Consider the following 14,407-nt stretch of genomic DNA (forward strand, 5'->3'; position numbering starts at 1 on the left):
GTTTAACCCCAGCTAGCAGATAAGCACCACACAGTCGCTCACTTATGCACCTCCTCAGCAGGATAAGGGAGAAGAATTTTAAGGATAAAAGTGAGAAAACTTGTGGGTTGAGATACAAGCTTTTAAGAATTGAAATTAAATAAAATAATAAAAATAATTATAATAGTAACAACAACAAAAATAATAAATGTTAATGAAAAGGAAAATAACAGAAAGATAACTAAAGCCCAAGAAACACAAGTGATGTAAATGAAAACAAGTGCTCATCACCAACTGGCTAATGCCCAGCGAGTACTGCAGCAGTGGCTCCCCTCTAACATTTCCCCTAGTTTTATTGCCGAGCATGATGTCATATGGTATGGAATAACCCTTGGGTCAGCTGTCACAGCTGTATCCCTCCCAACTACTTGTGTACCCCCCACCTACTCACTGGCGGGGTGGGGTGTGGTTAGTGGCAGAAAAGACCCTGACTCTGTGTAAGCACTGCTCAGCCTGCATGGCAGCATTCTCCCTCAGGAGCTCTCTCTTTGAAGAGGCTCCTGATATGCCACAGTAGTTGTTCCATCTGGTGCTGGTTATGGCATGGTGGTGTATCACCAGTCTCATTGCACAAACTTAAGTGGATATCCTGGGCCACAATGTCTTCTTGTAACCACCGGTACATTTCTGTGAGTTCCCTCTTGTCCTCCAGTTGAACAGCTTGACACATCCTGGTCTTCAGTGGATTGAAGACAAAAGGTGTAGTAACTTCCTAATTAGAAAACAGCCAACAGAAGCTGATTGTTAAAACCAGCATTAAAAAAAAAGCCTACAGAACCCTTCAGAATGCAACCCCCACCAGCAGCAGCAAATCACAGCTTCCTGGAAAATGATCCCCAAAGAAATTCCCAGATGTTTCCTGCAGTTTGAAAGAACTGTAGACCTATTGAATTCTTTTGAGATATATGAGTTAGCAAAGCAAACTATAGGCATTTGCTTAATTGCACTGTATGTTAAAGACTCCATATCCACAGCCAGGAAAGCTCAAAAAATGTTAGTATTTAATTCATGGAGTAAAGTGGACTAATTTTCCTTGATACTTTCCATCTCCACTGGTTTATTAGATTAAGTTTTCTAAAACAAGCTACACACAAAACCATCATTATTTATCTTTTCTTTCTTGTTTCAAAGTCTAAAGAGGTTCTTCAAACAATTATCTTAGACTAGGTAGCTTAGTGATACCTAAAGATGGTGGAGAAGAGTCCATCTCGTATGAAACATCATGAAACCCAGCAGAATCCAGCCCTTGCTTCTGAACAGATATTAATGTGCTTCTGTCCCAGGACAGTTTGCAACAAGAGAGAATACAAATGTGCTGTCTCTATACAGATCTTAATGGGTTTGTTCAGGTTAATGAAAGAGACCCTGGGAAATCCGCATGGCTTATTGAGTGGACTAGGAGATATGCTCATATGTAGGTAGGTTTTGGCAGGATTTTTTTTTTTCTCCTTTTTTTGCTACACTCATTAACTTAGAATAATTGTATTCAGTGTTAGCTGACCTAAGGAGCACATTTATATTTGCTCAGGCAGCAAAAATGTAGACAGAAAATGTCTTTTTCAGCAACATAAAGACACATGAGGCATACAAGGAGAGTCTTTGGAATAATAATTATATAACTAACTTAATTAGTCTCTGCTTCAATCAGAAGACAATATGATAACACTAGCAAGTTGGTTTATATCCACAGAGACTAAAACATTGAAAATATACACAAAGGATTCTCCAGGGTGTTGTGCTGTGTTATGCTTATGGTCCTTGGACAGAGCAGAATCTATCCAACTGAAATAGAAAATTATGGGTAAATGTAAGGAAGATTTTTATAAAGCAGCTCAGAAACGGAACAGAAATATAACACCCACATCCCCAAAAGCAAGTCAAACATAAGAATCCAAAAAGGCACCATGTTGCTCCTATTGTAGCAGCACTTAGACTGACGTGGGGTCCCTAACATACGAAGTGTTTTCAAAGCCCTAAGTCAAACCTCCATTCCAATACAGCCTGACCAGGTAAAGAAGAGTAGGAGCAAATAGTGTCCTTATTTCACAAACAGAGAAATGAGGCTCCTTCAAAGTGACACAGGGAACCTATGCAAGCAGCCAACTGAAACTGGAACTTGTCACTTTGCAATTCATTAAAAAGAGAATGTGTACATAGGACACTTTTAATTTAAACAAGCATGAAAATGTACTCTGGAAACCTCAGAGAAATGCAGGCAAAACCTCACAGCTGGACACATAAATTGTTTAGTTACTATTAATTTATTCACATTATTCTCAGAAGGTTCCCAAAAGCTACACGATTTTTCTTGCATTTCTCTATATGGTATGGGATGTCACTGAAATTATTTCAAACTCACTCTAACTGGTCAGGATACAGAATAACTGCTTTTGTCAATTCTGACAAACTATCACTCTATGCATTCTGGGATACCTTATTCCTAAACTCTCTGAAATATAAAAGGACACTTGGATACAAGTCATCACGCAACTGACAGTGATGGTGCATTTTCCTTCTATCCTGGATTAGAGGAGACAAAGTCTGATTTTCAGGGGAACACTATTAAACACTGCTTGGATGTCTTTCAACCATCAGCAGAGTCTGATGTGTCTGCTACATTAATGGTACCAAAACTTTCTCAGGGGAAGGATCAGAGACCAAAGAATTCCTAACAGTGATATTCTGTGAAAAGTAACACTACACTCATGAACTCCGTGTTAATCTGAAAAAATATATGTCTGCAGAAAATAGACTATAGCTAACAAGCAATGGTACAGGATCATATGGACACAACTATTGTCCCTTTAGGAAGAAAAAGGAATTTATTATTTGTTTATTGACTTACTTTAATTTTGATGTTCCTTTCTCCTGTCTCTTAGTTTCCTTTACCATCTATAACACTTCCAAATACTCTCAAAAAGAAAGTTTCTTTGTTTCTTTCTTTCTAACTATTTTAATATACTTATTCTCTTGCTAAGAACATCTGTGACTGTTTTTTCCCTGCCAACTCATTAAGATCTACCCACACAGAGCTTAGAGGGTAATGAAATTAAAATAATATGGCCTTCTATTTATTGCATTAAGGAAGAGTAAAAATGGGAGCAGAAAATTAAAAAAGAAATATGTCAGAGCTTAATCTTAACTGGTGATTAACTCATTAATGTTTTTATTCAAAAAATAAAGCAAAACTAAATTAAATTGGATAAAAGTGGGTTTATAAAAGTATGTATAAAAACAGCTGAATAAATATAACACATTCCTTGACCTGCTTTAATAATCAATGTATGCAAAAAAGCCTCCATAGAGTGTATGACAAAATAAGTCTCCTGCCCATCCTCTCTCTCACACACCCTCACACGCCACTGCATTAATAGACAAAGGGGTCTTTGTGGAAGAAAAAAAGTTATATTTAAATTTAGTTTGGATGGCTTGTGTCTTTTTCTCCAGAAAGCATGGGAAAAGAAAGGATGTAAACATTAGATTAATCTGTTTCCTTCCATGTTCCCCCTGCCTTTCCCAGGGAAAAATAGTGAAAATTACTTTTTTTTTTTCTTCTTTTCTTTAAATAGATACTTAGTGACCTGCTAATTTTTTTAAACTTGAGATCTCCTTTCTGGTTTGTTGATGAATACTGAAGGGTAGAAGAACATTCCCCTGAAACATGTCCTCTGTCTCCTGAACGTGAATATACCCCATTAGTGTTCTTTGAGGCATACCCAATACTGTCACCTTTTCACAGATTCACCTTTTTTTGGTGGATATGAAATTTGAAGATTACATCTATATTTTCTCTGCACTTGACTGCCTGATCAATTGATAAAAAAATCACTCACCCTAGCACATTGTATTTTTAAGACTTCTGGCATATAAATGTCTTTTCCCTGACTTCAGTAGGATCAGTTGCAAGTAAATTCTCACACAGAGATACATAGTAGATGCTACTTGCATGTTAAAAATGAAATCAAATGAATCATTCATGCCACTAATATTATTTGCTCCAGATTTGAAGCTGGATTGACGGAAAAAATTCATTTCCACTGGATATTCTAATCAATACAGCTGTCTGATAAATGCATGTGACTCAATATGTTTAGCAAGTTAATCAGTAGGCATCTCAGGTTTGGATTTAATTAGTGATCTCAAAATAGTTTTAACCTCAGTATTTCATGAGGCCATAATCCAATAAAGTTTACTGGTTACTATTTAAATTAATTTCCTAACAAAATATTAGTTAGCATCAATAAAGATGTGGTTTATAATAAAAAATGAACAGCATATGAAGGTGATTTAAAAGTACAATGTTAGGTAAAACTATGAGCAAGTGAAAAGCAAATTTTCTAGGGCCAGTAACTGAAGCACTGAATGGAATCACACTGAGGATTACTGAAAATGAGAATTTTATGACAGAATGTATTTTTTTATTTTTCCTTTTTTTAAAAAAAAAAACTTTTTCCCATGAGTTTCTCAAAATGAAAGAACCTGAGGAGAAATATCAAGTTTTCAGACTATCTACATGGAGGGAAAAAAAAAAAAAAAAGAAGCAAGTTTTCTTTTTGAATGTAACATTTCCAAGTTATTGGCAGGTTCCCCAGGGAAGGGGTCATGTCACCAAACCTGTCAGGGTTTAAGCAGGGTCTGGAGGATGTTCTTAGTCACATGATTTAGTTTCAGGTAATCCTCTGAGGAGCAGGGAGCTGGACTTGATGATCCTTATAGGTCCCTTCCAGCTTGAAATATTCTGTGATAAGGAATCCCTCCCATACTTAAGCAATTCAAACCAACAGCTTTTCTGCAGAATCTTCCCCTATAAGACATTGTATTCCAGTAGACATCACAGTAGTTTTGTGAATTTCACCATCATTACTAATTTGTTCGAATGCCAGCATTGGAAAATAGATAATAAAACTAATTACTAAGTGAAGAACCACTTTACAGACAGGAATGCTTTGTATCCTGGCATCTATAACAATACTTCAAGTGGAAGGAGGAACTTATTCAAACACTCTAGGTGGACTGCACCTTTATTGTAGTCTTGTGAGTACAACTTCAATTAATAATAAAAAAAGACTCTTAAACTGCAATATTCTGATTTATTTGGCATCAGAAAATTTAATGTGCTTAGGAGATAGCACACTAATGGAGTCCTCTGTATCAAAACATCATCAGCTATGCATTCTTCATATTTATTTTTGTATTTCAGCTTGAATGACAATCAAATACAAACAGGAGTATAGTGCAAGCTCTTCCGTTCATTTGCCCTAGGTAAATGGTTTATCATCCTAAGGTTCATCATTTATCATGAAAGACAAAATATTTGCTGGAAATAAGAATAGTCAGGAAAATAGGTCAAGATCAGACAATAAGCAGTGAGCTTTGGATTATGCTGACACTTATAGGTGGCCTTATATGTGAGTAGTAGGCAACACTATAGTTGTAATTTCTCCATGTAGGTTGTTACGATTGTAGACCATCTGTCTTTGTAAGCCATTTCTACATGTGAGGAGCTAATTAAGCATAACATAGGACTGCATACAGGGGTAATTGAGTTAAGCGTTTAGTGGCCAGGGACAGTCAAGCAATAAAATAATTTGTAGTGACATTAAACAGAGAATCAAAACCATAAAGAATGGCTGCTTCTTTGGGCTACCTGAGCAACTGCCAAGGATACTGAAGGTGACAGTTGTGACCAGATGTTTCTCTGGGTTTTGTTTTTGGTTTGTTTTGGGTCTTTTTTTTGTTTTCTGGGTATTTCTTAAACACTAAATTATTAGCTTTTATAGAATTAAACATAAAATACCAGATTTGGAAGAGATCTTTGGAAGCTGGTTCCAAATACTCCACTTTCAAGACCCAAATTATTAATTTCAGAAGTTTGTATAACTACTTAAACCTCCTATGTGCTTTTGCCAGCTCAATAATTGGATGATTGTGACCTTGGAGACAAATTAAAACATTAGTTTTCATCAGTGTTCTAGTAACTTTACTTTTCAGAAGTCAGGATAGTTATCTGACTCAATATGCGAGGTAAAATTATGATGAATAATTTCCTGCAATGTGTCAATAAGGTGAAGACCATAGAGATTCCCACTTAATGAAGAAATATTAACTGACTTGAAAATAGTGTATTTCTTACAAAAAGGAAAACAACCCAATGAAACTAATTTAGGGTATCATTTTACACAAAAGGACACAAAAGAAAAGGTTTAAAATAACAAAATTACAAATTCTAATCATGGCTTACTTGCTATGCATAGGGACGCAGCAAGGTCAGCACAAAGAGCATTGAAATGGCTGTCTCTTGTGAAGGAAATATTGCCTAGGGATGTTGTCAGAGTGGATATGATTGCAAAAAATTAAAAAAGATCTGAAGAATTGTTGTAAAATAAAAGTAGGACATAAATATATACTTTGCAAGCTTCCAACAATTTCAAGCCCACATCACTTTCCTGCTTTATTGAGTGCTCTTTTTCTTCTTTGCGTCTCTTTGTGGGTACCAAAAAATTTACACAAGGTGTGGTGAATATATCTGATGTCAAATATATTCAAAATCACCAGATCTTAAGAACTTTGGATAGTCCCATTCTTTAGATATGGCTTCACCTACCACTAGAGTATTAACCAGGGTGTATTGGAGATAGCCCAGGGTGGAAGAATATATGAGGGGCATATCCAGCACTACCTAGTTGCAGGTGGCAATGCTGAATACACTTTAAAGTTTAAAAAAGCATAATGATAGTGGCTACAGTATGTTGAAGAGAAAACAACCCAAGAGAACAGTAGAGAAATAAATAAATGAAGATGGATCATGTAGAAGAGCTTCTGCCTTGCACTTCCACAGCATGGCTGAGCTGTGCCCTCTACTAATAAACTCCATTTCTGCAACACATGGAGGGGAATGTAGTCCTTTCTCTGACTCAAAAGCATTAATGTGATAGTAACATCATTATTGCTTGAATTTGTACAAAACATCTTGGTCTTAAAGAAGTCCAAGTTGCCCATGTAAACCTCAAGGTAAGAAGCTTCTCATTGCCCATGTAAGCCTCAAGGTAAGAAGATTTTCAACCTGACTATAGGTACTATAATGGTCATATATCTTCCACATATAACTTCTTCCCTTCAAGACACTTAAAAAGCAGTTAACATTTTATCTTTTCATTGAATTACAGGGTTTGCACTCTTTCAAGTGATCTGTTCTGAAAAAACATGTCTTTTTAACTCTGCCTAATCTATATTTTCCTTCTGTTGTTTGGTTACCATCGGGACAATTGTTCTGCTTCAAATTTTAGCCTTTGTCATCCATCCACATTTAACTTGTGTGCCTGCTGCCTCCCATTCTGCACTAGAACAGGCGGTGACAATGCCGTGGTGTGAGCTCTGAGTTTGTAGGAGGTCTGTGCTAAAAGCTTTGAAAGCTTTTCCTTTCAGATTAGCAGTCTGTGAACTTCCTCCTACAGTTCAGCTGAAGAATCTGATTTCTCCATTGAGTTGACAAAAGCTATTGATGTTTTTTGTGCATGCTGTTTCACTGCCTTTTTGAAAAAGAACTTGAAGATGAAGGAAATAACTGGCGATGCTTTGTGTAACATGAGCATGTTTTTGGATTTCCTTCTCACCTGAAAATAGTAGATGGTCAAATGAGCACAGTGGCAGGTGTGTTTTGTGACGTCAATGCTATTTTTGGCCCACTTAATGGAATAATCCATCAGAGAGAGAGCATAATGACAGGCAAGATGTATAAGCAAACAACCCATGTAATGTCAATCCAACTTCTCTTGTTTTTTATAAGGTAAAGGTTACTGTGGCAGTGAATGGGTCACTTCTGTCCTGCATTAGCCTGTTCACTAGTACAGACTTGTTGAGTAGCTACAACCAAAGTATCTAGTCCTGGCTATCTTCTCAAACCTTATACTTCATGCTTCCTAGAAGTTCAGTGATATGTATGATGAGAGGGACCTATATACTTCCCCTTCAGTTCTTCTGTATAAGATGTCAAATTGTAGCTTGCATTACACGTCCCTCCTGTAGGAAAGGTTTATTTTGTAGTCTAAAATCTGTCTGTAATGCTAAAATAAGTCTTTCTTAATCATTGGGTCAAGCTGCTTGCAGGGACCCATGTGTGGATTCATACTGTTTTCCTTAATTAGATGCTGTAAAAAGCAGCTTTAGTGTGTTCTTCTGTTATTATAGAGGTTTGTACTCCACATAATTACTTCTACATCACCATCTATTTGGCTGTCTGGTGCAGATAAGAGCTTTCCTATTTTCAGCTTAAGATTTGTACCCCACTGTCCGGGGTTCAGCAGTAGCAGTCAGTTTTTCTCCTTCTTAGTAGCTGTTGCAGCACTGTGTTTTTGACTTTCAGCCTGGGAACAGAGCTGATAACACCGATGTTTAGACTGACCAAGGACTTTGTGAGTCTCATGCTCTGCCAAGGAGGAGAAGAAGCCGGGAGGAAGCAGGGACAGGACACCTGACCCAAACTAGCCAAAGGGTATTCCATACCACAGCACGTCATGCCGGGGGATGTAACTGGGAGCTACCCGGAAGGGCACATTCTCTTTTCTGTCGGGCTCTCTTTTCCGGCGGGTGGTATCGTATTCTCTTCCCTTGTTATTTCTCTTATCATTATTATTATTGGTGGCAGCAGTAGTGATTTGTGTTATACCTTAGTTACTGGACTGTTTTTATCTCAACCCGTGGGAGTTACATTCTTTCGATTCTCCTCCCTATCCCTCTGGGGGGGTGGGGGGGGAAGTAGACTGTGTGTTTCTAATTTACAGCCGGGGCTTAAACCACGACAGTTCTTTTTGGCACCCAGTGTGGGGCACGAAGGGTTGAGATAACGACAGATCTGACCGGAGTGTGTCTAATCGTATTTGTGATAAGCATTCAGTGTTTTGGATTAATAGTCACTCGTCACAATGCTGATTTATTGGCTCTCAAAGTTGTTGTTTTTGATCTCACAGTCTCAATATGCCGTAGCTTACTTAGAGCCGGTATTAGCTGTGTTAGTGTTTTTCAACTGTGGGGCTTGGGCTAAGGTTATTGTCTCATTGTATTTTATGGTAATGACTTGTAATACAATAGAAAAATTGATCATGAAACTGATCTGGCTTATGTTCCCAGTGTGGTCACCACCTTTATACTTTGGGAAGTATATAATACAAATGCTTAGCAACTATACATATTTTTTCTCCTTCCTGGGTGGTCAACCTATGAAGGAGACATTCTTTTACCCTCCCAGTGCCCCTCCCAGACCATTTACAGCATCGTTTGAGAGTTTTGAAATTTTTGAATGGCCTTTTAATATTGTTGAGACCTGTTTGCTGATTGTGATGGGGGTCACCATGTTGGCACGCATACAGAGTGTGTTTTGTCCACAACCATTACGTCTGATCTCAAGAGTTAAGCAGAGTCGGGTTTGGGTCTTGTCTGGGGTTAGACGACAATATAGGGGGACAGAGAGATTTTCCAAGAGGCCGGACAGCCATGAGTGGCAGGGTGTGTGGGATAGTATGGGCAAGTATCTAGGTCAGTGGGTCCCTTCAGTGTTTTGGAATTTCACCATCGAACAAGTGCAAAATCCAGAAGAATTAGTAAAACACTTAAATGAGGTGTGTTGTCATTCTGGTCATACCAGAGAGGGACAAATCATGTCAACGTGCTGGGGCTTGGCCTATGCTTACCGGGCCTTGTTCAACACTATCCAGCACCTTCAAAAGGAAAAAAAATGTCCCTGGATCTGAGGGCGAAGCAACAGACAGCACAGCTACCCCAGCTCCAAGCACAGCAGCTACACCACCCCCAGCGACAAGTACTGTTGCTACTCAAACCACAGTGATAATGAGTGCAGGTAAACCAGAGGACCAATTCGTACCAATATCGATTGCCCCCGTACGCAAGAGAAAAAGCAAAAAAGAGGCAAGAAGGGTGAAGCAAGATGAAGAAACAATGTATTCACCACCTGGGCCACCATCTGATCAGGAGTCATCATCACATGACGAAGAAGAAGAAGAGGTGACTTCTCAACCTCGGACCTCAACCGAGCTACGGAATATGCGAAAAGATTTTACCCGTCAACCAGGGGAGCACATCATCACCTGGTTGCTCCGATGCTGGGACAATGGGGCCGATGGTCACGAACTAGGATGTACGGAAGCCAAGCAGCTGGGATCACTTGCTAGAGAAGGGGGAATTGACAAAGCAATTGCAAGAGAGAAAAAGTCCCTCAGTCTTTGGAGGCGGCTCTTGGCAGCTGTGAAAGAAAGGTTTCCATACAAGGACGATGTTATGAGTCGTTCGGCCAAGTGGACTACTTTAGACAAAGGCATGCAGTCTCTGAGGGAATCAGCCATCGTAGAGATGATGTATCACATCAAACCGAATAACGGAGATATACCCATAGACCCAGATGAAGTCGAATGTACACGACCCATGTGGCGAAAACTTACACGGAATGCACCGTCATCATATGCCCATTCATTGGCAACAGTAACCTGGAATGACATAGTACCACCAACAGTGGATGAAATGATTCATAAACTCCGAGAGTTCGAAGACAATCTCACCCCTTCCATCATCTCAGCTGTGGAAAAACTGCCCCAGGATGTCAAACAATTGAGGGACGATCTATCTGATTTATCCAGCTCCTCACGTGTACCAACACATGTCTCAGCTGTTAACAAAAGACGTCCTATTGTTCGAGACAGAAGATATAGAAGGCAAACACCACCGGCCACCCTATGGCTTTACCTGCGGGATCATGGAGAAGACATGATGAAGTGGGATGGAAAACCTACTTCAGCTTTGGAGGAACGGGTGCATGAATTGAAAATAGGAACAAGGGTCAAGACTAATCATCCCATGAGAGCTGCGGCTTCAGTCTCTGGTGAGCAGGTTCCCAGATGGAGCGGAAGAGCTGATTTTACTCCAGCTCCTGTGATAACGAAGAATAATCCCTTTCAACACGACTTAGGTGTCCAACGTTGTGATGACTGTTAGAGGGGCCCTGCCTCCAGCCAGGTGGAGGTAGGGGACAATCGGATTTACTGGATGGTGTGGGTCAGATGGCCTGGCATATCAGTCCCACAGAAGTATAAACTCTCGTAGATACCGGTGCACAGTGTACCCTGATGCCGTCAAGCTGTCAAGGCGTGGAACCCATCTATATCTCTGGAGTGACAGGAGGATCCCAAGAGTTGGCTGTACTGGAGGCTGAGATCAGCCTGACTGGGAGGAAATGGCAAAAGCACCCCATTGTGACTGGTCCAGAGGCTCCATGCATCCTCGGCATAGATTACCTCAGGAGAGGGTACTTCAAAGACCCAAAAGGGTACCGATGGGCTTTTGGTATTGCTGCTTTGGAGACTGAGGAAAATGAGAAGCTGTTCACCTTGCCTGGTCTCTCAGAGGATCCTTCTGTTGTGGGGTTGCTGAAGGTCGAAGAGCAACAAGTGCCAATCGCGACCACAACAGTGCACCGGCGGCAGTATCGCACCAACCGAGACTCCCTGATTCCCATCCATAAGCTGATCCGTAGTCTGGAGAGTCAGGGGGTGATCAGCAGGACCCCCTCACCCTTTAATAGCCCCATATGGCCAGTGCGAAAGTCTAACGGAGAGTGGAGACTAACAGTATCGTGGCCTGAATGAAGTCACACCACCATTGAGTGCTGCCGTACCGGACATGCTAGAACTTCAGTATGAACTGGAGTCAAAGGCAGCCAAGTGGTATGCCACGACTGATATTGCCAATGCATTCTTCTCAATTCCTGTGGCAGCAGAGTGCAGGCCACAGTTTGCTTTTACATGGAGGGGCGTCCAGTACACTTGGAACCGACTGCCCAGGGAAACACAGCCCTACCATCTGCCATGGACTGATCCAGAATGCACTGGAACAGGGGCAAGCTCCAGAACACCTGCAATACATTGATGACATTATTGTGTGGGGTGATACAGCGGAAGAAATCTTTGAGAAAGGAAGGAAAATAATCCAAATCCTGCTGAAAGCCGGTTTTGCCATAAAACGGAGTAAGGTCAAGGGACCTGCACAGGAGATTAAATTTTTGGGAAGAAAATGGCAAGATGGACGTCGCCAGATCCCTAGAGATGTGATCAACAAAATAACAGCAATGTCTCCACCAACTAATAAGAAAGAAACACAAGCTTTCTTGGGTGCTGTGGGGTTCTGTAGAATGCACATCCCAAATTACAATTCGATTGTAAGCCCTCTCTATCATGTGACCTGGAAGAAGAACGATTTTAAATGAGGCCCTGAGCAACAACAAGCCTTTGAGCAAATTAAACATGAGATAGTTCATGCAGTAGCCCTTGGACCAGTTCGGACTGGGCCAGATGTAAAAAATGTACTGTACACCGCAGCTGGGGAGAATGGTCCTACCTGGAGCCTCTGGCAGAAAGCTCCAGGGGAGACTCGAGGTCGACCCCTCGGCTTTTGGAGTCGGGGATACAAAGGATCTGAGGCCAGCTATACCCCAACTGAGAAAGAGATACTGGCAGCCTATGAAGGGGTTCGAGCTGCTTCGGAGGTGATTGGCACTGAAGCACAGCTCCTCTTGGCACCCCAATTGCCCGTGCTGGGCTGGATGTTCAAAGGCAGGGTCTCCTCTACACATCATGCAACCGATGCGACATGGAGTAAATGGGCTGCACTAATTACACAACGAGCTCGAATAGGAAATCCCAGTTGTCCAGGCATTCTAGAAGTCATCATGGACTGGCCAGAGGGCAAAGATTTTGGAATGTCACCAGAGGAGGAGGTGATGCGTGCTGAAGAGGCCCCACCATATAATAAACTGTCAGAAAGTGAAAAGCAGTATGCCTTGTTTACTGATGGGTCCTGCCATATTGTGGGAAAGCATCTGAGATGGAAAGCAGCCGTATGGAGTCCTCAACGACAAGTTGCAGAAACTGCTGAAGGAGAGGGTGAATCGAGTCAGTTTGCCGAGGTGAAAGCCATCCAGCTGGCCCTGGACATTGCCCGGTGGGCCCATGACACTTCAGGTCATCAGGGCAGAGATGCAACATATAGATGGGCCCGTGATCGAGGGGTGGACTTAACAATGGACACTATTGCCCAGGTTATTCATGAGTGTGAAACATGTGCTGCAATTAAACAAGCCAAACGGTTAAAGCCTCTTTGGTATGGAGGACGATGGCTGAAGTATAAATATGGGGAGGCCTGGCAGATTGATTATATCACACTCCCACCAACCCGCCAAGGCAAGCGCCATGTGCTTATCATGGTGGAAGCAACCACCGGATGGCTGGAAACATTCACTGTGCCCCATGCCACTGCCCGGAACACTATCCTGGGCCTTGAGAACCAGATTTTGTGGCGACATGGCACCCCAGAAAGAATTGAATCAGACAATGGGACTCATTTCCAGAATAACCTTATAGACACTTGGGCCAAAGAGCATGGCATTGAGTGGGTATATCACATCCCCTACCATGCACCAGCCTCTGGGAAAATTGAACGGTACAATGGGCTGTTAAAAACCACACTGAGAGCAACGGGTAGGGGAACTTTCAAGCATTGGGATACACACTTACCAAAGGCCACCTGGTTGGTCAACACCAGAGGATCTGCCAACAGCGCTGGCCCAGCCCAGTCAGAACTTTTACATATTGTAGAGGGGGACAAAGTTCCTGTGATGCACATGAAGAATTTGCTGGGGAAGACAGTCTGGGTTATTCCTGCTTCAGGTAAAGGCAAACCCACTCGTGGGATTGCTTTTGCTCAGGGACCTGGATATACTTGGTGGGTAATGCGGGAAGATGGGGAAGTCCGATGCGTACCTTAAGGGGATTTGATTTTAGGGGAAAACAGACAATGAACTCAATTGTACGCTGTTGCCTGCTATAGCCCATCAACTAGAAGTCTGCAGGGCACCAGCGACTGGCCCTGACTTCTCTCCGACCATCATCCCAACAGAGAATGAACTCTGATAGAACCGGACGAGTTCTACACTAAAGGAACGATCAGCATCAGCAGGCAATGATCCAACACTGCACACAGCCTCTCCTGCCCTGAAAGACTCTTACAAGAGATGGAGCCCAACATCATGGACCGAATGGACTCAGTAGCTTTATAGGAATTGGTCCGTGCACTAAGATAACAGTGCACTGAGATGAGAGTGAGGGTATATGGAAAATGTGGGATCTGAGCATGACGTGAATGGTATGGAATAAGGGGTGGATACTGTCCTGGGTTCAGCAGTAGCAGTCAGTTTTTCTCCTTCTTAGTAGCTGTTGCAGCCCTGTGTTTTTGACTTTCAGCCTGGGAACAGAGCTGATAACACCGATGTTTAGACTGACCAAGGACTTTGTGAGTCTCATGCTCTGCC

The sequence above is a fragment of the Psittacula echo genome, assembly GCF_963264785.1.
Source record: "Psittacula echo genome assembly, chromosome: Z".
Classification (NCBI taxonomy): Eukaryota; Metazoa; Chordata; class Aves; order Psittaciformes; family Psittacidae; genus Psittacula; species Psittacula echo.